Genomic DNA, 26699 nt, shown 5'->3' with positions numbered 1-26699 from the left:
TTTCTGTAGGTCCATAGGGTTCTATATAGCATGTAAGATACGTCAGCTTTACTTTCCCAGGGACAAGAAAAGAATAATAGATTAATTCTGCAGACTTTTATGATAAACATCATTTTCTTGTCTTCTTTGTCTATTTGTCTGTTCATTTTCTATGGAAGCAAAGCACAGACCCTTAGGTCATAAACATATTGCAGACTTCTGTCAGCACAACTGTGCTGACCAGGGTTGTGAAGAGTTATCATTTAAATAAAATCCTACTGGTAGCTCTACTTGCAAAAAAAACTAATAAAATGCCTTAGACAAGATGCTGGGAATCCCAAACACCAAGTTATGACTCAACACATGATTGGGACTAATTGTATGCCAAAAATAAAGAGATCTTCTGGGCCTACGTTAGCCAAATGAAATACACATTCACTGTTCCTCAGACGCATGATCTGCTGTTTCAGCATGCTACCATCTGTTTTGCCCATTTACCACAATTGTTTTTCAAGTCTTCAAAAAATTTTAAATTTATGATCAGGTTAATGCCATGAAAAATGAAGATACTGTCTGGACAATGTTTTCTTGCAATGTCTGTCATCTGATTTGAATCTCCAGTTTCAGAGCTACTTTGCATACCTTTGCAGATATGCTCAGCTAAGGGTACATTAATTACATTAATTAGTTTACATTTCATTATTATGTCTATTGAAATGTCCAATTTCTATAAACTGTAACATTTTAACTAGGATAAAATTTGAAGAAATCCTATTGTTCCATTCTTGAAATGAATTATCCAGCTAAAATACTATGCATTATGGGCTTTCAATAAAATAGCAGTTTCCAAGTACCTACTTTTTTTTTAATTGGAACAGGTTCCTATGCTGCTTAAACACTTTCAAAAATATTACCTCTCTATCTATTTTGCTGGTACAGTATCTGGCATACTAGAACTCACTCCTAATGAGAGTTACTACTGCATTATACTAATTACTGCAATATCAGTAATATATCAGAAATATTACAAAAGAAATACGGTTTATTACAAAGTCCAAATGGATTCCATAGGTTTGCATGAGATGTAACTTAAAGCAGAATGCATTTCTAGTGCTCCAAGAGAATCTTGGCTACACTTCATATCTCAATTTTTTGTGTGATGAATTTTTTTTTTGAGTTGTATCTGGGAACTCACTAATTCAATATTCATAAGAAATACCAAATGCAATAGGTAGAAATGTTTGAACAGAGGCCAAGTAATAGAAGTCTGTTTTTTTCATTAGTGGCAAAATCTTCATATTGGCTAATATAATTACTGATTATCTTAAATTATTATTTGTGGCATTTTAGCCTTTTATGCTCTGAATCTCAAGCTAGTACCTAATATCACAAACAAAAAGACAACATGAAAAAAGAATTAGTGTACCACAACAGAACACTGGCAAAAAGAGCATGACAATGTTCTGCATTTATATCTTGTATTTCAGTGGAGAATATTGAGAGACTCTAAAAATACTAAAAAGGGTGCTTTCAACAATACCCAAAGTAAAGTAATATTACCTCCATTTAACTACAAATAAACAAAGGGTCAGAGAGAGAGATCCAGAAATGCTTAAGTAAATAATTCACTTTAAAAAGAAAGGATTTGGTCTGAAGTAACTTTGTGAGTCTGTGGATCTCTTCTTCTGTGTCCTAGGCATGAGATGCCCCTAAAACTTTTAGCGTGGGTAGCAAATACTTGTTTATTAAATGGGTATATACTACAGAAATACAAAAGGAGCCTAATTGTGCATTGACAGGCTAGGAGAACTGGCAATCTTTCAGCTCCTTCTGTGTACTGCATTTCTCACTAATAACTTGGTCTGCATATTTACAGATACTGTCTTTGGCTTGAACAACAGCTTTGCATCAAGTTCCCAATACAATACACAAAAACCTGAAAGAAACACACAAGAACATTTCCTTCTTTCACCAAAGATCTTATCCAAAGATCTTATCCAAAGATCACTTAGGGGAGTCTTTCAATTGACTTAAGGAGATGTAGATCAGGTTTCTAAAAAGCAGACATTCAATTCATGATTTCAGCAAAGTGTATGCTGTAATTAATATATTTATCCACCTTTACTAATCCTTTCAGGCTTGGCATTTATACATGCAGTATATCTTCTAATTTCTTTTTCATAGATTTTGTAGTCATGTAACCAATAGCTGATATTAAACAATAACCAATACATTAGAGAACAGTCATTAGAATCTGGAGTAAAAGGAGCCTGATGAAATTGTACTTTTAGTGGTTATTTTATATTTAAGTATGGTTATATTACATTTAAGTAAAATCATACAAGGATTATATAGCTCTTATTTATGACAGGCTTAGCATTTTCCAAGACAAAATTAAAAGAATTATGTAGGAAAAACTGTACACTACTTTATGCCATCAACATAATTAAGTATGACACAACATAAAGATTATGGGAGCAAACCCAAGGAAATTCAAAATAATTGTCTACCCCAAGCTGCTACTTCCAACTTGGAGTTTGAATTAATTAAAAGATCAAGTCTAAAGTAACAGTAGAAAACCACATACCTAAAAGGATGATTACTCTCCTAAAAAGTCAGAGAAGACTTTTCGCATAGAATTTCTTTTCATAGAAGGAAAAGAGTTCTAGGTATCATATCAACTTTGACACAAAGGCAGGCTCAAGCTTGGTTCAGCTCTCTGACCCAGACAGCCTGCAGGAGGAGCACGTGACGAACCACGGAATAGGATTTTATTTAGTTGGGTGTTGCAAGTTTGTCTGTCATTAACTTGTTACGACTTCCCTGTAATCTCATGCGTTGCTTCTCAATCTCTGGTCCATATGTTGATCCATTGGACACTTGAAGATGATACAAACCTTTTAAATAGAGACAGTTTCCCACACATCCAAGCAAGCAAAGAAATGGCAGGGGAAATAAACACAGTAAATGAATACACAGAGTATCTTAAATTTCATTAGCTTTATGTGAAAATCATTTAAGTAATACTGGACAAGAAGTGCAACTGACCACTGGCATTTTTTGATTAAAAAAAGGGTGCGTTTTTGTTTGTTTATTAAAATTTCTTAATTAACATATCCTCAAGAAATCTGTAGCACTTGGAGCAAGCCATAACCCTCTGCTTAGACCGTACCACCTGCACTGACCTGGGCCCGTGAGGCAGCCTCTCGGCCCCTTACTTATCTGGCACGATGCACATTTTAGTCGTGCGCCCTCCACTCACTCCGACCAACTCCATGTTCAAGCTGCATTACTACACTTTCAAGAAACTTCAGCAGGACTGACTTAAGAACAGTATGAATATTATCCAGACTAGTCCTCCTATTCCCTTCTTTGCTTGTCTCCAAACACATGTTCATGGATGAGTGGATAGGTCTATGCTATGTCTAAGATGAATAGCATAACAGGTCACTTTCATGCTCTTTCTGTTCCCACAGTGTTGAAGAATATCTTTTCGCTCTTCATGCTGTCTGAGAACTAGTGTTTTTTTCAGAAGTTATAAGAAAAAATAATTTCTTGCAAAGAATAGAAAAATAATTTATATTAGTAGAAATCATTCTATAAAGGCCCTAATTTTCAGGTTTGTGGCCACATATGGAAATATAAACATCAGATGGATATCAAAGAAGTGCAATATACGATAATAGTTAAGATTTATGCCACTCCCAGTAACATGCACAATTAATAATCATATTTCTGAAGTCACTGAAGTGGGTGTGGAGAGGGTGGGACCTGTATCAGATGTGGTAGCTTTACTTCAAGTACAAATTTACAGCAACGCAATAAGGTCAAGACTCACGGCAAATGTCATTTCATGTGACCTGCAGACTCAGAAGCAAATACTACACACAGTAAAAAGCAGGCTGGAACTCTGGGCTCCCCCTTCAAGATCAGTCAGTCCAGATCATTCTGGGGCTGCAGTTGTTTGGGAAGCATGAAAGTGGAGCTAAACGACTGTGTGAACGCGCTATGAGCCTTATGATGCAGAATCTCCTGGCTACCACTATGGTGAAGAAATGGAGATTAAAGTCCCCTTGTTTTCCTTCATTAAATCCCTCCCACTAAAACTCAAGAGATTTTAGCAACAGTCCTGGTGAGAATCCATTTAGGATAACATTGGTGCTTAAGATTTCAACAACCAAAGTCAGCTAAAGATACAAAACACGATGGATGCCAGTTCATTCATGCGTGAAATAAAATGTGCAAAGCAAAGTAGCTTTCTACCTTTCCTAGCCAAGTTTTGCTGCTGGGAAAAGAGTCAAATTACCCTTACAGCACCTGCACTCATCAGTGTGACCTTCTAGTACCTCCCAGCTTCAGTTCCCAATCTTCACATACTCTAGTGCATAGCTCCTGAGCATGCAAGTCAGGTGACTACATCAGGGCTCAAGGGCTGGTGAGGCCCAGGGATGGTCTATGAAGATGGGGGAAGACAGGGAAAAGCATTGCAAGCTGGCTGGACAAGTAGCTCCACTTCATATTGTGTACAAGGGTCCAACGCCTGCCATACCTCAACAGTGCCAATATTTTATCCTTTCTTCCCATCGATCTTTTTCCCAAGCATCTTCAGGAAGAGGTGTCTTTATCTTCTGTCATGACTATTTTGTCATTTGTTCAGAACTGACTGGGATTTAAAATCCACACAGATGGAAAAGACTTTCCTCTTTGCATGAACAGATAGATGAAGTCCTAGGACTTCACGGCAATGGGCAAACTACTTGATAATCGCTAGATTTTGGAATTAGATTGCAACTTGGCATCCATTTCATACTTACGCAATATAAATATTTCCAAGTGAATCTAAATCATGTATGTAGCTTGTCTTTGTATATAATTAATTAACACATACCGTCTTTTCTGTTATTTGCGCTAGTCACTGGAATTTATCCCCAACATACGTTACTATGGATTCATTTTTGTTGCCTTTTTCAGTCACTGAAATGGCACATCCATTCTATGGCATATGCTGTATATATCTATTTTGATCACATCACAGCAAAACATTACTGTGGACTAACTTTAACGCTGTTGATACACTGACCTTTTTTTTTAACATCAAATGGAGAGAAAATGTACATGGGAAAAGACAACACACTAAGATGGAGTATGAGTGACTGAGCACAACTATGAGAATAGATTTTACAGGATTATGTTAAGTATCCTTTAGATTGTAAAGATGTCAGCTAACGTAAAACTCTAATGTACCAGCTGCTGTCCAAATAGATCACAAAATGAAAGTCCCCATGCTGAGCAGGGCTTAAAATAGAGCAGCTGATGAGTAAGATGGTCTCTCTTATATAAACTTCACATTTCACGCACCAAGACTTTTCATTGTCAGATATTCCTGGGGTTGCTATTTTCCGTGAAAAATCTGCAGCAGAACAAAAGCACCAAATTGTTTGACTTTTCAGGCTTTAAAATGCAGTTGTTATTTTCATGCCACATAGAAACTCTCTTCTAGTCTGCTTTGTGATTCATGTGTTTGGCTGAATAACTTTCCTGGAACTCAGAACAAGAGGGAAACCTTCCCTAAGTACTTCCTGTCTTTCTACATGCACTAATAACAAGACAGAGTCCTCCCACCTTTCCCATTTACAACACTCCAGACACACCTACTGGTTGATATACGCATAAGCCTCAGAAATAGTCTGCTTTTGCTCTGTTTTTAAAATAGCATGCATTTTCTCTGGCAACAAAAACGTTGCTTCTCTAATATTAATATGTATCAAAGCAATATTAACAGACTACTTAACTAATTGTCTGTAGGCAATGGAGAAATCATAGCTCACTGTGAACATAAAAGATGCACTGCTTTTTCCCTTTAAAAGATGGCTCCTGTCTACAGCTAATCACAACGTTGAAAGTAAGTTACCTTAAAACACTGTCAGGAGCATAAAAACATGTAATGTTGAGGGAAGTACACCCTACATCATGTGCTTAACCTTGCAGGCCTTACTCCAAATGCCTAATGGAGTCAGTATGAAATCAATGCCAAATTTTGACCATATAAGAATTAAGCAAAAACTTCAGAGTAAGGTCTAGTACATTTCCAAGATGAAATGCCAAAAAAAAAAATCACTGTCCCACTGTCATATTAGATCCTGTCAATCTGTAAATCCTAAATGAATAGATTCAAATGACACCATCCTCTAATAAAACCATGGATTGTTAAACAATCTACTTTTATTAGAGCTACCAGCACTAACTGAAAATAGAATCAAGCCCCTAGTTTTTAAATATTTCATAGCTTCTTTTCAGAATAGGAGTCCTAAGCATCATGTTTTCCTTGTATTTGGAAAACAGCTAAAATGTTTTGTGTAACTGATATGAAAAAATAACCAGAAGTGCTGCGTGGCTTACCAAACTCTTCAGAAGGCTGCCAGTGAGGTACTCCAGTTCTAATTGTGGCTTTGCTTCTGACTTAGTATGTGGGTGTAACCTCGGTCAACTCATTTAATCTCCAGGCCTGTTTTTCCAATCTGTAAAAAGGGGGATATTATACTTATTTAATTAATAACAGTCTGTGGCTATTAATTAGTCAAAAAAATTACTCTTCAAATATTTGAATGACATTTACAATCCCAGCTATCCCTTTCTGGTCAACTGATTCTGCTTCTTATTTACCCCTTAAAACAACCAAATCAAGTCTGGTTGCAAAGCTTTCTCTGTTCATTTCATTACCAAAAGGAAAGTCGTCTTGTTTTTTTTTCCTCACTGATTCTGACCCTCATTTCAAGTCAAAGCTGCATATGAACTGCCTTGCTCTGGCTATTCCATGAAATTTAGCTTACAGATTTGATAGATGTTTCTATTCTTGAATGAAGCTTTATACCAATAACAAATTAAGCTTTACCCTACTATAGGAGTGTGGTTACTCTCCTGAAATGCAGCAACTAACGCCTAACAGATTTTTTTCAGTGTTCTAAGACAAAGATTATCTTTCTGATACCACTGTTCAAGTGAAGCTGCCACCACTCTTATAAGGATGCAACACAGATAAGAAAAAAGAAAGAACTACAAAATTTATAGCTTTCCTCGCTAGTAAGAAACAGATTAGTCTTAGTCAAAGATGCAGTTGCCAATGGACCATACAAAATTGTAACATCCCCTCCCAAGAAGAGGCAGTAAAACTCCATCCTAGGTCTTAGTGTCCTCAACAAATCTTGAAGAAATGCAGCCAGCAATTTCAAGAGTGCCATTGGTCTAATTCTCTCTTAACCAAATGGCTTCTAGATTTTTTTATTATTTTTTTTGGTAGGGAGGCAAGAATCTCACACCAGCTAACTCTAGGTTTATACATGATGTGTAAAAAAACAAAAGTAACATGGTGTTGACTCAAAATTACTCCAAGAACGGATACAGATTTTTTTTAATCAACAAAAGTGGTAAATAAAACTTTACTAAATATTTTGATAAAATTTTAGAAAAATGCAAAAAAAAGTAGGAAGACAAGCCTCTAATGGAAAACTGTTATTTGAAAAGACTGTAACCTTCAAGATTTTCATTTAAAATATTTTATTCACTAGAATTGTATTAACATATTTAAAATTTACCATCTCTCCTTCAAGTTCAGACTTCCAGTCTCTGAAAACCTAATTAAATTTCATACATTTTTAATGAAGTAAAAACTCTGAAAGTGCTTCAACCTCCATTAAGTTTGAATCCAGATAAAGATATCACTTCTTCCTCCTGAGCCTTCCGTAAAGATGGAAAAAATATCGCAGGGAAGTACTTAGAATTTCTTAACTCCCTGGCTTTAGCCTCATTTTCCTCATCAGATTCTTCTTCCTGTTCTTGTTATGCTGCCAGATATTGGATTGCCAACTCTTGTGAGTTCCTGTTGAGTCTCAGAATATTAATTGGTGTTCTTAGAGACCACAAGGCTGAAATCAATTGACTGGATAAGAATCTTATCTTTTTTTCTGAAGCAAGCTTCTATCCCTTGAAATTCTGACAAAGGTTGTGAGGATGAAGAATGGATTTTAAGAAGCTCAGAAGGAAACAGGCACATGAAAAAGTAAACATTTATTGATTTATATTTATGATTTTTAATGCTCAAATTTGGAAATCTTGTGGTAGGAGTAAGTACACACTCTTTAAAGTAACAAGCGTTTAGACAAACAAAAGCAAAAGACCTAATATTTCCCTAGCTTAGGTGTCATAATATCTCAAGAATTTGAAGAACCCTGAAAAGAATGAGTAAGCAATAGCTCACCAAGACAAAATTTTTGTTTTGAAGCCATGTGAGCCAGCCACACAAGAGCTGTGACAGACTATAGTAAATAGACCACCACTGTGGGGGTTTTGCATCAGTCTGCAAACAGTATCAACAATATCAAGCCATAGTTTCCAGTTTCTTCTGTCCTTGTAACTGGGTTGAAGCATAGCACCAGCTTTGCGTAACGGTGAGAAATACGGCTCAGTATGTCTCTGGGTTTTTTAAAGTATAGACAGAACAAGAAATCCAGGTATTCAGGTTATTAAGTCTTGGTAATTGTCTATGAGCTGTAACTTCTCCTGCTGCAGGTAAGATCATAGCTTGTATGTCAAGAGTCAAATGGAGGAAGAGAGTGGCTAAAAGGGTAAGACAGGGAAGTTAATATTGCATGTCTGAAAACCTATAAACAAAAAGCAGCTGTTTAAAATCCTGTAAAGCAGCTGGATCCACAGTTAGGTGCTCAGATATATAGCACATCTTGGACATATTTTGGAAAACATTAAAAAATAAACACGTAAAATACTATCTCCAAACTATTTTACAAAAACTCACTCTACAAAGACTCAGAGATTCGTATCCCTCTATATCTCTAATTGGGGTCATGATTCATGTTTCAGAGAAAACATAACTAAAACATCAAAGTACTAACCTGGCAGGTTGCTTCTGAACATCTGTTTTTGTTCCAGAGATATGTCAGGGACTGCTTGAAGGCAACGCCCCCCAAAAAACAACCAACTAAACAAAAATCAGGTTTTGGGTTATCGTTCGAGAAACTGGATTCCTTTTTGCGCATGTAACTAGGTATCTGCATTAAAAAAATTGCAGATTTTAAAGTGAAACACTGACACATAGCCTTATTATACTTTAGGTAGGCTGCATTTAATGAAGATCATACCTGCTACTCTCTTGACACAAAGTCAAAACCTGAAAACCAGGAAAGCGGTTACTGTAGCATTCAAATGTGAATATAGTAAAGAAAATTAATCGGTTGGAACATAGGCTAGATGTTCCAAAATTCTATTAATAAAACACAATTTTCAGTACTATCACCACATAGCACACTCTCTTCCTGTTTTTAAATAATAATTTTAAGCCAGAAATGAGTCTAAATTCTGGTGTTTAAACATGGTGTAACTATTAACATATTAACATAGTTAAGGAGGCAGCTACATTTCTGCTTAAGACCTAACTTACTACCTTCTTTAAAAAAAGCATAAAATCTGAAAATTAATCAGGTCAAAGTCGGTTGGATGAGGAAATGCTTTCGCTATTGTATCAGACACACCTGTGCACAGTGCCCTGAGCAGAGCACACAACTGAGCCGGTCTTTCTAGTAAGTTCCACAGTTTGTGGCGTGATCTCAGTTTCAAGTGCTCCTTCAAGTACTACCCTTCAAGGAGAAAGCATTCTACCTTTACTCAAGCCTTGCCTCTTCTATTTGCTCTTTGTGTTTAGAAATGCGTGGTAGAAGGGTGATGCAAACTCTTTCCCAGCAACAGTAGCTGAACTCAGGTCTTGTTAAACTTCAAACTGTCATTTCTTAGCTCTTCAGTGATAAACTTTGCACCTTTAAATTTTTAAGGTATAACAGTGACCTATAAAATGCCTTATTGACCTACAGAGAGAAATTCCCTGCACTGAACTCAAAGAGAAAATCTATTTTAAAGAAAGTCACAGAATAGGATTGATATATATCATCGAATGCTGAAAATCACAATCTGATTAACCAGATGCTGTTATTTTCTTTAGTATCTCATGAATAGAAACTACAGTATAAAAAACAATTCAAAACAATCATATACTGGGAAATATGACATATGGCCTCCTAAGCTGCTCTTCTACAGAAATGGCTAAAGATCATTACTCTTGGCATCATTCCCTACAACAGTCACTGGGCTCATTAAAACAGGCAGTATGTGATGGAGTCCATAAGGAAGATTATTTCTACAGGTGGTTAGAAACAATGATGAAAACTACAAAGACTTGTGAGAATGAAGTAGTCAAGGACACTTCTCCACCTCCATAACTTCTGTGCACTAAAACAAATCAAAGCAGCACCGTGAAAACAGTTGCTGAAAAAAAAAGATGCATTTTCTCCCTTTTCTTCACGGTATACACTTGCATCTTGCTAATGTATGGTATTTCATTCAACTTGTCCTGCTGGAGGGTTTTTCCTTGAGCAGGAATATCCTGATGTGAACACGAAGTTTGCATCCAGCAGGGGCCACTTGTTGGCTGTGTATAGTCCCAAATCAATTAGGTGGAAACCAAACCTAAATGCTGTCATAGGATGACTTCATGTTCTGCAATAGTGGATTGGAATAACCACAACCACACTGTGATGTGATAATGCTGCAACCCAAGCTTCTCCAGTGATGTTAGACTAGTAAATGTAAACCAAACATTTGTGATGTGGCATCACAGGACAGGAAATGTTAAGACAATTATAATGTGGCAATGATAATCTGATGTAGCAATAATACAATCACGTTTAGAAAATGTTTGCATTGGAAAGCAGCTACACTGTGATTATGTTCTTGCAACACTTCCCCTTTATGTGCCAGCACTGTTACATGGATTATCTAAATTTAGACTATAACATGGTGCAGTAGATGGCTTTACTATGTTCCATCACTGGCCTTTCTCACATGCTGAATAAAATTACTGCTTCTTACAGCATCAACATTACACGATCACATTGGGAGATGATGGAGCATTTATGGTAGTGAAGCCAATGGCAGCATCACATACGTGCTTTTGAGACATTCTGAAGGGTGCCGTGAGGCTGTTGTGTGAGGACTCACAGAATACGGCGTGCGATGCAACATCAAATTGTGTACAGGACTGCACACACAGGACATGTGAGGCAGACACAAAGCCGGGATTTGCCAAGGCAGGCTGCCAACATGGGGGGCTACACTGCAGCCTGTGGGTGCAGCTGAGGCGGTGGTGGGCTAAAAGACGTGCACCATCACCAGGTGATGATGGTGACCCCGTAGCAGGGAAGAACGAGAGCAGAGAGCCCATGCCAACAGGGCCAGGCCAGGCAGCAGGGCCCCAGCAGGCCCAGAGCAGCCCCCGGCACCCTGAGGCGAGCAGGGCGGCCCACGGGTCTGCGGCCCCAAGCCGGGCCGGGCAGTGCCGCCATGTCTTTGCACTGAGGGAGAGGAGGCGAGGCGAGGCCTAGGCACAGGCGGCCGCTTTGCCGCCTACAGCAGTGACGCCACGGCTGCTGCGCTGACCTTAACGCCTCAAGAGCTGACGTCACGGCTCAGGCCGATGTCACACGAGTGACGCAGAAGCACGGGCGAGCCCCAGCAGCACGGAGGCAGGGAAGGCAGCGAGAGCGAGCGGCTGACGGCGCTGCGCCCGCCGCCCCGCCTAGGGAACCCGCCCACCCAAGCCCGCCACATCCGGGTCTCGCGCAGCGACGAAGAACCCCCCTGTCCCGCCATGGCGCACGCGCCCCTTCCTCCGCCCGTCAGCCCCGCCCTCGGCCGGGAGGCGGGATCAAAACTCCCAGCCGCCTTTCTGATTGGTTCCCACTCCAGGGGCGCCCGGGGATTAGCTGCCGTTCAGGAGGGCGGGCGTTGCCGGTCTGCTGGCCGACCATTGGGCAAAGCCGCCGGGGAGCCGCTCGCCTGTTGGCGGGCGGGCGCGTCCAGTGCGGGGCCGGAGGAGGGTGCCATTGGCTGGAAAGTAGGTTAGTGGTGCGCCGTTGGGTGGCAAGCCAGGCGGAAAGTAGGTCAGGGACGGGGGCTGCCTGCGGCGGGCGCCGCTCCGGGCGTGCAGCGCCGTGCCGAGGGACGGCGACCCCCTCTCCCCCTCCCACCCGGGGCGCGGCGCGGCGAGGGGGCGCGCGGAGCTCGCGGTGAGCCGGTAACGGGCAGTGGGCGAGCGGGGCGGGGGGCGCTGACGGGCGGTGGGCTGCTGAGGGAGGGCGCTCCGCGTCCCCGCCTCGGGAGATAGCGACCCCCTGGAGGGTGGGGGGAGGCCGGTGAGTGGCCGCCCCGGGCCGCCGCCTCGCCGGAGCTGCCTCCTCCGGCAGGCCGTGGGGAGCTACCTGCCCCGGGAGGGGTGGGGGGCTGCGGTTTCCCCGGTGGGAGGGGGCCGGAACGGGAGCGGGGGGGCGGCGATGGGACCCCGCGGCGGCAGTGCCGGGCTGTGTCACCTGGAGCTGGCACCGGGGCGAGGGGCCACGAGCGGAGCGGCCCCGGTACGGACCGTCTCGGCGGTGTGACAGGACCCGGAGGTGACGGGGCGGACGTTTGCAGCCGGCCCCGGGCCCGCTGCCCGCGCGGCCGCTCGTCCGGACCCCGGGGGCAGAGCTGGAGCCGGGGGTCCTGCTGTCGGTGCATCCTCGGCTCGGCGGAGGGGGAGGAAGGGGGCAAACCCGGTGGTCCAGGAGCTCGGTGGAGGCGATGCCAGGCTTGTTCCTCCTCCCGGGTTTGAGTTAGGGTTCCCGGGTTCCTCCTCAGGGGTATGGAGGCTGAGGTAAGTTACGGAGCAGAGATGTTGGTGCCCCTTCCCCTGCACCAGGAATGGGTCCCTTCGACCTCTGTCCCGTCCCTGATCCTTTGGATCTTTTTCAGCAAATCAGGTGCCTTGTGATAAAGTCTGCTTTAGGTGAGGCCCGAGGAGTGTGTGTATTAAACCCCGAAGTGATGAGTAGCTGGAAATGTCCCTGAGTTGTGACTCTGTTGCACGGAGACCAGTCCTACCTGTAGGCAACCAGAGCCAACTCACCAGTCCCACAACTGTGAGGTTCTTCTCTTCCTCACAGGGCAGCTCAGTTGCCTCCTGAGTGCTTCATGGTGAACCCCAGGGTCCTGAGGCAGCCCTCCCTGGTGCTTTTACTTCTCGGGCTGTTTCTGACAGCTGTCAACAGGAGAATGAAGGTTTTTCTTTGGCAGTGAATGCAGAATACTGGGAATGTTAAGGTGGCTTCCCAAGATCCGGATTTTGCGCTTGGGGAGGCAGGGGAATCAGTTTGCATTTTTAATTGCTGAGGTTTGTCTTACTCCAGTGCCTCAATTATAACAGCTTTGGAAAGATTTTAGTACTTGAAAATAACGGTGAGGAAACAAGTGGGTGTGTTTTTGTGCTTTTGAAGCAAATATGCTTACAGCAATTTTAAAGTATTTTCTTAGTATCCAAGGTAGAAAGGGTAAACTGCAGAAAGAGATCATCTTTTTAAACAATTTTGAGTCTAATCTCTTTGCAAAATTCATTCAGTCTTTAAGTAGAATTTTTTTCAAAATGCTGGTCCTTGAACATTCCAAATAAAACTACGTTTTCTTTTTTTTTTTTTATAGGTTAGTATTAAAGTACCTGTCCTGCCTGTTTAGTATACCTTTTCTTTTATCAAAAAGACTTTTTAAATGGGAGCGACTGATAATACACAGGCAGCAGCTAAGTTTGTAGGGGAAAAAAAAAAGGTTGTTTGTTTTAATCAACTATTAATATTGGTGAACTGTCTCTGTACATGGTCTTGCAGAAGGCTAAGGTTAAGCTCTGCCCTCAAAAGTATGTATGTTTTGTATGCTCTAGGAATATGCAAATGTAAATAGCTAATAGAAGTGTCAGAAACCATAGACCTCTCATCTGAATATTCTAAACCACAGTTGCCTGTTAAGGGGAAAGTCTTTACTACTTCTGAGTTTTGTGGGTTTGTATTTCTCATGACCATTCATGTTTTTTTATGCTTACTTGTAGAAATAGAGTGTGTAAAATAACCCAATAAAATATTGTGGTTATAGATTAATATGCTGTTTTATCCTGTATTCTATTCCACACTGCGTGTTTCCACGGTCTGTATGCGTGACAGTTGTGGCGTATGGTGCTGTGTAGACTCAAGGTCTGTAAAAGAAGTACATTGGGAGACCAGAAAGAAGTACCACCGAGAACCTAAGGATAGCTGTTTTGATTTGTTCTTCCCTACAAGGCCCTTTGGGGGGACACGAGGGTGTGGGTAAACTATTTTAGCTGTAGTTGGGATTCCACAAAGCCAGAGCTGAAATTAGGGCCTGCTACCAAGTCACTGTCACCACCTGCTACCAAGAGACCTGCTGTGTTTGGGGACCATTGCTAAGGATGTATTAAGAAGGTGATATTTGTAGGGGGAGTTTATTAGAGTGGGTTTTTTTTCCTTCATATACCTGCTCTCGAAGACTCTTTTGGGAAAACAGGAACAGGAACAAGTGAATATTCATTGGATTTACCTGGCAGAGCTTAAAGTTACACAGTTCCTTAACACTGTGCAAGACTATGATGACAAAGCTGAGACCTAATGTGATAGCTGCAGCCTGTGTGCTGCAGATGAGTAAGACTTTTTCACAGTGAATTGGTATCGAGCACGATGGATATACCAAGAGACATGTAGGTTAATTATTTTAGATGAATACAGAAGTGCTGTTTTCATGCTCAAATTCAATATTTTAAGCTGTTTTCAGCACAAAGCCAATTGTCTGTGTGGTTACACTTTGACAGGAGGTAAAGGAAAACCTGAAGGAATGCATTATTGTTAAGTAAAACAGAGTGAATTTGGTGCATCCTTTAGTTGCCTTTTTTTTTCTTTTTTTTTAGTTCTGTGACTTGTATGCTTTTTGTTTTCGACCTTTGTCATCAGTTTTGTCCATAGTTCTGCTTTTGAAAGAGCAGAAAAGTAGTAAAAAGCAGCTAGCTATGTCCCAAAGTATTAGAAGATTTAAAGTTCTCTAAAGTTAGTTGCCTTCAAGAAAAGATGTGTAAAGGCATATAATATGCAAGCGATTGCAAAGAGAAGCCCAAAATAAATACATATTTTTAGGCTTGTGTAGCTTCCTTATTCTCAGTAAGTTTACAGAATGCAAAGAATACTTAAGGTTTCTCTATTTACTTTAATACATTAAACATGGTTTGAAACTTTCATTTTTGGCTGTCATCATCCTTAGAAAACGTCAGACTAAAAATAGTTGGTTTTGATACATGTAGTAGCTGAGATGGTACTGAGTGGAACTCAGCACCAACTTTTGCACTTAGTTGTTGAAAGCTCTGCTTGATCAGCGCAGAGAAATTAGGGTCTGTGTTTTAGAGGTGCTTGAAGATGCAAATAAAGTGTTTTGTGGCATTTTCAAAAGCAGTGAAAGAGCTTTCAGTCTGGGTCTTTCAGTCTTTTTAAGAGTTGCTGTAGGTTTTAGATCGTGGACTAATAATGGACTAAAAAAGTAAAGCAGAGGTATACTCTGCCTGTTGTCTGTGTGTGTGTATATATATATATGCGCATTTATATATATATATATATATGTATGTGGTAGTCTTGCATTGCAGTAGTAAATATGTTCCAGGTTTAGTTAGACCAGATGAAAACTGGTGACTTTTGCGTACTCCTGGGGTGTTATTTAGGTGAAACTTAAGACACTGAAATAGAACACAGAATGATGCACTTACAAAATGAGAATGCTTTTCTTTTTAAGAGTTAGTCTATTGAGTTATTTAGAAAGCCTGTTGAAGTTTTGTTTGCGATCTTTTTTTTTTTTTTTTTGTGGGAGGAAGAGATCCCAGTTGTGACTATCAAATCGTTTTTATCTGGATTTAATCACTTTGAATATTGTCAGATAACCTGTGGTGTGTATTTAATTGAACTTTACATTGAGGTGGATGGCTTGCTGACATGAACTGTGTGTTGCACCTGCTTTTTTTACCTCAATTTGTTGGAAAAATGCAGTAAGGCTACTTATCCAAGGCCCAGACTTCATCTCCTTGGAAACCTGATCTTTTACCAGATGTTGAGAAATGTAATTTCTTTTTTAATCCATTCTGCAGAAGAACGCAGATCAAAACAGTATCTTCAGGCTTTGGTAGTCTGGAATATTCATTAACTAAAAAAATAGTCTGACATTTCAGTCTTTGTCCCAAAGAAGATTGATAGGTTCTGTTGCATTTGATATTATTTCAAATTTATTTTAGCTGTTGCTAAAATTCCTGTGTGGTTGTATAGTTTAATTCAATTCAAGAACTGGCTGATAATGTCTTCTGCATGTGTACAGCGCAGGACTGTCGGCGTTCCCTGCCCCTTCCTTGCCTGCAAGGATTCATCTTTCTCCTCTCTGTTCAGGTCATCTTTTCTCGCTTGCAGCTGCAAAAAGATATTTCTTCGCCAAGGCATACAGAATTTGTAACCTTTTCAGTCTCCTGCCATTTGAGAAGCTGTTATTCAATGTCTCTGATGTCAGACACAGTTCTAGGTCAGCTGCTGGTGTCAGAACAGCTTGTGACCCTGAGCTGAAGCCACGCTGTAGTTCAGTAGGTTGGTCTTCTGTAGGAATGGTGCCAGTAGGCTACTTATAGAGCAAGAACTATCGTTGGCAGGATTTTAGAATAGTGAAATAACAAGCCACATTTCTTGTGGTCCAGGATGTTGCCGCTCTCTACTAACTTTAAAGAAACCCATTCATACGAATATCAGCAGTTGAGGAAGATGGTTGTAGCTTTCATGTTTATTGTGATAGTGTTTTCCTTGCAAATGTTAGTAGGCTCTATTTTCCACAGGTACAAGGCAATTTACTGGCACCTCGTGTAAAGGAAGCAGCAAACATTGCTAAATCCTTAACTGTCCTTACTTGGCATGGCTGTGATGGAAGTACATCCTCCAACGTGCAGTTGCTGTAACGCTGGGAAGGATATGTTTGGCAATTCCTAAACAGTGTATATTGGCATCGTGTCTCTCAAATCACTTTAATAGGAAGGCATTTAATAGTAAATCATATATGCTTATTCAGTTGCAGCCGTTTGCCTTAACTCTTTCTGTGTCGGCTAAAAATAAGTTAATGGAATCCGTGTATTTTAAAGATGGGCTGTGGTCTTGATACAAGACTACTGAGAAAACTCTAAAGTTAGTCTTACCCATTTGGGATTGATGTAGGTGTTGGAGGGAGAAAGAAATAAGACTATCAGGGAACTCAGAAATGAGTATTATCTTTCATCTGAAGTTCTTTTTATCTTGGAAACTTCCTTAAAGTGGCTTTGCCTGTTCTAGTTTGTCTAACAAAAAAAGGACAAGATCAGAAAGACTTTGGTAGTAACAGCTAATAATGCTGTACTGCAGAATATTAATGGAGTGAAGTGAGAATGAAAAGTTCCTTCCTAGAAAAAAAAACAGGAGAAAATAAAACTAATATACTTTTATTTTAACCTTTTTTTGAAGAATGTTTTTTCTGTCTTTAAAACTGTTAGTTTTATAGTTTTCTTGAACTGTTTTGTTTTTTTTTTTTTCCTGAATTGTTATGAATGGATTTCACTTTGTTATCTATGGATTTTTCTTGGAACATTATGAGATTTAGGACTTCTGTTCCAATTTGAAGCAAAACTATATAGTAAAAAGTAGTAAAACTTTTATCCTTTACATTGCACGTATGCATTGTAGTTGTGTTGAGAGTGACAGCAAAATGGCTTTGGTTTGAGTTCTGCTTTTATTTCTACCCTTCACTCAAGGACCTCTGATAATTGTATATTAAGTCCCCCAGAGGTTTGGGTTTTATGGTGCAGTTTGGCTACTGGCATATATTAGTTTTAGTATAACCTTTTGAAATAGTATTTCTTTTGTCCATAGACTTGAATGGCCTAGTTGTTTTTCAGGGATAGATTCTGGAGTCTGGAATACATTGCAAAAAAATCAGATGTTAGTCTTTGAGGTTTATGTTAGAATGTGTTTTCTGACCTTGTCTTGACCGTGTTGGGTTTCCCAGTTTGCACTTCTAGAATTGTTGACTGAGAAACAAGACGCTTATTTATTCCACTGTTCCCTTTCCCAATATGTTTTGTTGCCAAATCATTTCATGTAATCTTTGAATTTCTGTTTACAAATTGGTTTGTTATAGATTAAACTGAGTCAAAGAAAAAAAGTCAGTGTTAACACAGTGCTGTCAACTTAAGAATATTTTTGTGTTATACTCAGGATATGGCCCAAATTTATAAATCTGGAAACTTACTTAAGTTTGACCTTGGAAGACTCTGGTATCTAGATTTTTAATTTTTTTTTCCTTAATGGTCTGATGAAGCCTCAGAACATTATGCAAACTTGCTGTCCTAGAGTAACATTATACTGTAATTTTAATCTATACCCAGTTTACTATGGCTTTGTGAGTTTTGAAAAGTCTTCATCACCTTAGATTTTTAAAATCTAAGAGAAGTTTTATGATGTTAGATGCTGTAAAAAATTTACATTTACAGAACTTTTATTTCAATTAACAGTTTTTACGTAGTATTTAATTTCTAGTGATCTTATGTGAAATTAGGAAAATTTTCAATTATGTCTGCTACAGCCCTTCATTTTCACAGTGCCATTTTTGGTGAAAAATCTCATGTGAGGAGAAGTTATGCATTAGCTTGGAAGTTTTTTATTACAAATAGTGTAGTTTCTCCCTGTTTTTTTGGAATTTAACCTCTTTCTCTTATTTGAAAAGATTCTTTTGCTGCAATGACCAAACTAGCCACTGGATATTACAGTTTATTTTAGAAACCTGTCACGTCAGTTCAGTGATTTCTTAGAGGGACTTGTCACACAAAAACATAAGAGTTGCTGGAAGTGCTCTCCAGTTGTTAAAGAATAATCTATTTAAAATGTTGTCAAATGCTTGCCATGCAGTTTGTGTCCAAATTCTAGAAGTTCTAGAAGTTATTTGTGTTTTAGAAATAAAAGGCCAGCAATTGGATATTACTGTTTTTAATAGGAAGAAAGAAATAAGAGCAATGAGTTTATGCTAGTTTGGGTTTATGCTGGAATTCACTATTTCACCTCTGTTAGAAATTCTAGGGCTTTTATATAGTATTTCCCACACACACACACATCTGAGACATATGCAACTTGGTCAGCTTCTCTGGCCTGGGAACAATCTGAAGAAAGATGGGTGTTTCCCTATTGTAGCATTTAAAAATCTAGTTTAGTCTGTTTAAGGTATCCCAGCTGGCAGTAAAGAGTTCTCAATTACTGTATTTGGCTTTTTGTTGAATGAAGTAATTCCTGTCCTAATTTATCTGACTTGAGCATGAGACTCTTCCATAGCAAATGCCTGCTTTATTTTCTTAGCTGGAGTAGCTCTTTATTCATCTTACTGTAACGCTGTTGTCATCATCAAGAATAAGACGATGAGGGGAAAAAAGGAATAGAGGAGAACATTACAGCAGTCGGCTGATGTTTCTACATTCCCATTGCTGGTAAAGATTATCAATGTACCAGCTCAGAGCAGATTGTAACAGTAGTTTCGATGATCATTTGAACTGGATTGCTATGGACAAAGTAGCTTCCATCAACACTCCAGCTCCTTCCTGGCTAACCATTTCCATCCATGTGTCCTGTCCCTCTGCTCTGTGGTGGCATATGTGTTGGGCAAAGGTACTGAGCTGGGGAATCTGCTGTGGCTCAAGGATAATTTTTTTTCTCTCAGAGATTGTTCGCTGATACCATACACCTTGTGGCTTCATAAACATTTGTGCTTTTGTAGGTTAGGAAACAGCACAGTTCATGGAAATGAGTAGTCCTGAAGGAGAGGTGGGAGGGGCAATAAATGTTTTAAATTTATTACATTGCAACCTTGATGTGGAAGAAGAGGATTTATAGCAGAATATTTTTGGATGAAGCTGTGTTGGGTCATTTCTTTCATAAATCTATATAAAAATTTGAAACAAAATCTGGTTTTGATACTGATACCCAGAAGTTAGAAAAATAAACAACTTTTTACTTTCATCTCTGGAACTACACAGTGGAGCTTTAAACTATTTTTTGTGCCATTTTAAAAATTCTTTTTCATAGCAAGAAAGAGTAACTCAGCTAGTCCTCTGACTCTTTTTCCCTTTCCCCTTACTGGCCTATGTGCTTCTGGGCTTCCAGATGAACAAATACAGAAGTGTTTCAGATACACAAATCTCTCAGGAGCTCATTCACCACAATCATTTGACTTTACTGGAGCTGAACACTCATGTGTCCAAGTTGTTGTCAAACTGATAATTTATCTACACATGGCAGAGAGTCAGCGATGTCTCCAGGTAGGCTTGCCAGGAAATCTGGAGGAAATGGAATGTAGGAAGGACACTAGAAGAAAAAATTATTTTCCACTAAGACAATACATGGTTTGGACTTCACACACCTCTGCTCCCTTTCAGGGAGCGGAGCTGTCTGTTTAGAAAAAAAAATAATCTTGAATCGCTGTTTAAAAATGATTCTCTAACTTGGCATAGATCTCATCTTGTTGTCAGTTTGTCCACATATTCTGTTTTCTGGAAGGAGAACTCTCTAAAACCTACTCAGGCTTCCCTTTAGAGAAATATTGGCACCTTAGTTTGTTCTTCATGTTCTTATCAAATAGCTGTTCAGGAGAATTGTCCTTGTGTTTAGTGACATGAAAATCTGTTTTCTGTATGGCTGTGATGTACACATTTTAAAAAGATTTGCTAAAACTTTTGAACTTAATTTGGAATATAAATGACAAGTAAGAAAAGGTTTAAGTCCCCAGATAACAGGAGAATCCGTGCCTTCTACTTAAAATTACTTCTTTTTTTCCCTAGAGCATATGGACACTAGTAAGGACCAAATAGTTGCACATCTCAGAAGCAGGACAAAAAAAAATTCTCCATGCAACAAAAAAGCGAGGAAAAATGTGCCCGTTGGTATCTCATTAGAGACCTAGCTAGCATTGTAGCATATCAATGCTCTTCTGTCTCTAGGTGAGCTGATCGTTATCCAGCCTGACAAGACTTCTGAGGTTCCTTTAAATGCTTAAGTTAGTCTAACAGAGTTCCGAGCGCTTTTTAGGCAAAACTCATGTGCCTTTTAGAACAGGATTTGCTCAGGCAAGTAGTTAAGCCTCCGTGGATTCATTCGCGGTGTGCTGTAAAACTTGTGTAATCTACTTCATTTGGCATGGCTTTCAGATGCATACTTCTTATTTTTTAAAACAAATATTTTGTCAGTCATCTGACTTGTCGTCTAGTTTTAGGGTATTTCTATGGCTTGCCATTTCCCTGTAGCCTTAAACATACTGGAATGATGGTGTCCCCTGACAAACCTGGGGAAGTCCTGGTTTCTGTTATTTGTCAGTGAAACCTATTTTTCCATTTTTCTGCTGAATTTTGTTTGGGGAGTTTGGAAAACCTGGCAGCTGGTCTCTTAACTGGTCCCTGACTTTATTTACCAAAAAAAAAAACCCCAACAATTTTTTCCCCTTTGAAGTTGCTTTTTGTTATCCTTTTGTCTCGGTTCTGTGAACGCTTTGTTTGCTTTTTTGTGTTTTGTGGCAATGACAATCGCCGTTTTGGAACGATATCGTATTGGCAACCAGGTCAGAGAATAATATTGGTACAAGTTCTCAGGTTTGCCTGTCAAAGGGGCTGGCAAGTGGATTTCGGAGACTTTCAGGAAGCAGAAAAAGGCACTTTCCTGGCCTTCCGACACCTGGAAGAACTTTTGATGGACTAGCAGGTTTCTACTTAAAGAAGAAACGTTAGGGATAAACACAGTTAACTTTAATTTCCCTTTCTAGCAAACCTAATTGCATGTTGTAGTGAAGTACCATAGTTTTCCACCTTCAAATACAACACCACATATCCCTTTTAACTCCTCCCTATGATATCATTTGGCTGAGTCTGTTTGGCAGCAGCATGTGAGTTTCTCTTCAATCATTCTTTATGGTGTAGTTCTGTATTTTCCACGCAGCCTTCCAAAAGTGTACTCCTCAGAATCGTTTCCACATGTGAGCTAATCACTGTCTTCCACTCTGAGAAGAGGTGGGCAGTTAGCTTCTGCTGCCTTCCTCTGGGGGGGTGTTCTGCTTATTTTCAGAGTTTTCACATTCCTACTTCTCAGTCTGTAAACATCAGTCATGTCAGTACAATTATATTTTGATGTTTTTATGTACCATTCTAATACAGAACAATGTTGCTTAAACCTAACTTACCTGGATGTTGAATAGCATTCATACAGGTTGTTCCTTGACTGTGCTCCAATGTATTGGAGAGTGATTTGTTTTAACTCAGGTGTTGATAAAAGAGCCTCCTATAAAAGGAGTCCATTTATTCAAAGCAGCAGCTCACAAAAAAAAACCCAACCCCACTTTTCAGACTGTTTCTTGAATAATTCTATTACACTGGAGGCTTTGTAGGCTTATTCTTGCTATAATATCCCTACAGAAGTGAACCTGTGTGTTCTCATGTTCAGGTGTGTGTTACTAGGTAAATCGTATGTACTGTTACTGTTGAGCTCATCATCTCTCTCCCTCCTTTGTGCAATGCTGGTACTTGTTTGACTCCCTGAGTCACCTTGCTGTGATCTACTCAGACTTGTAGCTTTTTTTAAGAATTATTCTTTGGCAGGATTACTTTTAATCTATTTTGGATCTCTGAACAGTTCACTGTGGGTTTAGATAAGTGCTAGTGCTCTGTGGGAGTACACAGCTGAAAGATGAAGCTAGGAGGTTAACAACTCTTGCAGTCACACTTCAGTTACAAAGGGTTAAATGTTTAGATTTGCAACTTCTCATCTAATAAAAAAAAAGTAAGAATTCTGTCACATGAATCTCCCAAAGAGATCTATGTTGCACTGTAAAAATCCATGTAGCTCCACATTAAATAAACTAGCTAACTGATTCATACCGTTACTGTTTCTGATCTAAGGCAGGATTAGTCAGTAGCATTGTTTCTGGCAATTTCCAGTTGGCTTTGTCCTTGGTGTTACACTAATCAGGATCTGAATCAGTTATATGATGGCAGAAGAGACTCTTACTGGTGAGAGAGCCAAGCGGTGCAGGTTGGTCTGTTCAGTTATCACTCCAACAGCCCATGTGGCTTGATAAGATCCTGCTTAAGAAATATATATGCCATTTCTAACTAGCTGCTAAGCAGTCATATATCTATATATCACACTTACAAGCTGAAGGTTTGAAGTGGCTGAGGGTGGGAGGATGTTGCTGATCGGCAGTTCCCAGTGCAGCCTTACAGAGAAGTGGACAAATGATTTTTTTGCTTAGTAAACAAGGATGTCAAGCTGGATACAAAAGTAGTGTGATTTATGGATGATGTTAATTATATCATAATTTTAATACTTTCCCGTACTTCACAAAGTGTTTGTAGAAAACTGAAAAGAGTTGAAGGGATGAACTGTGTTTTGCAAACACAGCCTTGTAGTGGGAGATCAAACAAATGCGGCTAAAATTAGTTAAAGGAGGAAAAAGCAATTCACTGAATTTGTCCTTTGGTTACCTGGTAGGAGAAAATGAAATGAGGTTTAGCAGCTGATACGTGACTTACTCCAATTCAGACTAGAAAAGCTGGAAGTTTTGAACAAGAGGAGCTAAGCTTTGAAACAGAAAAGGTAGGAGGAGGGTAATAGGTTCTTGCAACATAGCAGTTCATCCAGGATATCTTTCCAAAATAAACTTTGGCCTGAATTAGAGCATATCAGTTTGTTGTATAAAACAGTAGAGGAGGTTGCCTCCTATTGCAGAGGAGATCAGAATACAGGATCATACAAGGGAGCAAATCTGAATGAATCCGATATCAGTATTAAGATAAAACTTAACGTACTTTTCTCCACGCTGCAATGTGCTTGAGTAGAAGGAATCTGAGGGACACACAGCTTTAATCAGACTGCGAAGGAGAGGGAGGGCCAGAAAAAGCAGAGAGGAGGGGACCATCTATAAAGGCTCTTGCAACCTTTCTTCAAAACAACTTAAAAGTTAAAAGGTTAAAAAAATAACACTGGGGATTCTCATGTTGTTATTTTGTAAGGCATAGATAAAATGTAATATCTAAGAGTTTAGCAGTACTAAAAAGCAGAGCAAACCTCACCTTTGATCTGTAATCTTGCTAATTAAGGGGGGCAAAATACAACTTCTTTTTGAAATAAGAATATCAAGTTTTAATACCAATGATGTGTAGAAGAACAGCATTTCAAGCACTGATACTTGATGGAGGCAAAAGGGGGAGAGAAACCTGAGGGGCTGATGTCTATCATCAGGAAGCAAAGATGTAGTGATTAACATGAAGGTAATGAAAGGACATTTATATTTGTTGGTTAAGTTACTCAAGGTAAATATTCTGTGTTTAGTCAGTTCCTTCAGAATTTATTGAATATAAATATAAGCTTATGCCTCTAGGGACAAAGAATAAATTCAACACGTATGGAAGAGGAGATAGAACACTTGAAGACAGCTGAAGGGGCTTTAGCAGATATCCTGAAAAAACATTTCAGTTGAGCACCAGATGAGTGACTGAGGCAAAAACACATACAACAAGTGTATGTATTTCTATAGTAAAGTCAGGGCAAAATAGTGCATGAGACTCTAGATAATATTCTGAAGCGAACATTGCAGAAAAATAAGACGCTGGAAAAAGCCAGAAATATTTGTGTCTAGTGATTAGTGTATGATCCCCTGAAATATGTGAATCTTTTCTATTCTATTCTAAGCATGTTTGTCCAGTTGGAATTTTCCCCATGTGTTATCAGTAACAGTTTTCCTGCTTTGCTGGCTCCTTCGGCCTCTTCAAAAGAGAATTGCGAGCTCTGCTTGATGACTTGAAATTTAATTTCATACTGTAGGCAAGTCTTCAGGTAAGTGGAGAACTGTATTGACCGAAGTGCTTAGCAAGGTGAAGTATGGGACAGCCATCCTGAGTGTTTGTTTTGGGTGGTCTGTGCCTACTGACTTTTACATGGGTCCCTGCTCAGTGCTATTGTTTCTAGGCGCTGCATAGGAATTTAGTTGTTTAAACTGTGTTTGAAGTTCCACTTACGAAAGCAGATACCTAACATATAAATCTTGTTCCCTATATTAGACTATTTTTTTTCTGATAAGCTCAGCTTTTACGTTTGCTTTGCTAAACTCGGTGTAATGTGTACTGACTGAATTTAAATCTTCCACCTGGTGTTAAGTGGTGTTACGGTGATAACTGCAGGTTGTTTGACTTAAACCAGAGGTAACCTAGAAAGGTTTTTGGAGGATGTTGTGTACTTTACACTTTCACTATGTGTATTGCATGTATGTCATTCTTCTAAGTAGAAGATGTCTCTGAATACTTAGAAATTGAGATAATGTTCTTTTGCTAATACTGAAAGAAGGTAAGAGTGACCATTGCATGCCATAAGGAAGACCGAGTTCCTGTAGTGTCCTTTCTCTAGCAGTGGCTGTGAGTGGCCGACTGGTGAAGAGTAAGATTAGGGCAAGCATGTGTCCTCTCATACTGGCCCACAGTTATTTTCGGTTCAGGGACTTTGAGCCCGATGTGGTGGTAACCCTCAGCAGAATTCCCTTCCATTAACTGGTCCTACCTCTCTTTGGAATCCACATGAACTTCTAGCCTTCTTGTTGTTTGGCAGAGAGTTTCCACAGCCTACCACCTCATGTGTGAAGAGCTGTATTGTTTTCAGCCCTTCAGCCAAGCTTTGTTTGATGTCCCTGTGACACTGGATGATTTTGTAGACCTTGGTCCTGTCAATTTTCTAAGCTGAAGAGCACTAGCTTACTCCATTGTTCCTTGTACAGAACTCATTGCCTGTCTTATTCCACTGAGTGAAACTGGAAAGTTTTTCCATTTTCTGATAAATTTAATTGCTGTGGATTTGTTGGATGATACCCAAGTCATCCTCCGTACTGTTCAGGAGCTGTAAATAATTATGAGCATTTGTAAGTGGTAACTAAGGGACCGCATTATTAATATTTGGCACAAGCCTGCTACTTGCGGAAATAAGATCATCTAAACCTACTTAAACTTTTTGTGGAGGAATGTGAACTGTCCAGTGATCCTTCCTAGGTCCTTTGGGATCAGCATGCGTAGGTTGTGGAATGTTCTCTTTTGGAATAAAACAATGGGTTGGAAAAACTTCTGCTTGCAACTGTTAGTCAGATGTCCCTTTGCTCTGTATTGTATCCCCTCTTCATTTGGAGGGGGAGAGGGTTGTTGCAAAAGCAATCATTAAAAGAAAATAAAAAATGCAGTGTTCCATTTTACCAAGAGTCCTTTTTTGGTATGTGTGGCTGTGTTTTATTCTGGGTGTTTTTCTGAGCAAGTTTTATTTCTCTTTTGCCCATATTTGGTGTTGGCAGGATTTTTTTATCTTTTTTTTTTGTGTGTGTGTGTATGACACACTGTTCTCCACTTGCTATATTTTCTTTCTTTCTTTCTTCCTTTCTTTCTTTTTTTTTTTTTTTAATAACAGACAAGATGTCTGCATAGCATAAGGACCCTATTAAGTGAATTGCTGCTGTTCCCTGATCATTACTCTGCCTTCGTTAAGGGCTGCGTTGATTTGGTAATGCGAGTCTTTGTTCTCAATACAACAGCAATTTTAAAATGCTTTCAGTTTCAGTTGCAATGTAAAAGTACGCATTCCAACTTGACTGTTGATTTAAATTAGAAATCATAGGTTTAAAACCTGTCTGGAAAAATGCAAGTCTGAGGCTTGCATCCAGATGTATCCCTGGCAGCTGAATGTCAC

General features: G+C 39.6%; 1 protein-coding gene across 6 annotated transcripts in view; it reads left to right on the top strand.

The window, feature by feature from the left end:
* Positions 1 to 11912: 11912 nt before the first annotated feature.
* BMAL1 (basic helix-loop-helix ARNT like 1) overlaps positions 11913 to 26699 on the top strand; it is a 54644-nt gene continuing 39857 nt past the window's right edge. For 4 of the 6 annotated variants that reach the window (XM_068397676.1, XM_068397677.1, XM_068397678.1 and 1 more), the window contains exon 1: positions 11966 to 12107. The gene's annotated coding sequence lies outside the window, so the exon portion shown is untranslated. Of the gene's footprint in view, positions 11940 to 11965; positions 12116 to 26699 lie in introns of those variants that run through there. The other 2 variants (XM_068397675.1, XM_068397674.1) reach the window with 2 other exon arrangements.

Source organism: Nyctibius grandis, chromosome 4 (assembly GCF_013368605.1).
Source record: "Nyctibius grandis isolate bNycGra1 chromosome 4, bNycGra1.pri, whole genome shotgun sequence".
NCBI classification, from domain to species: Eukaryota; Metazoa; Chordata; class Aves; order Nyctibiiformes; family Nyctibiidae; genus Nyctibius; species Nyctibius grandis.
This window is presented reverse-complemented; position numbering and strand designations above follow the sequence as displayed.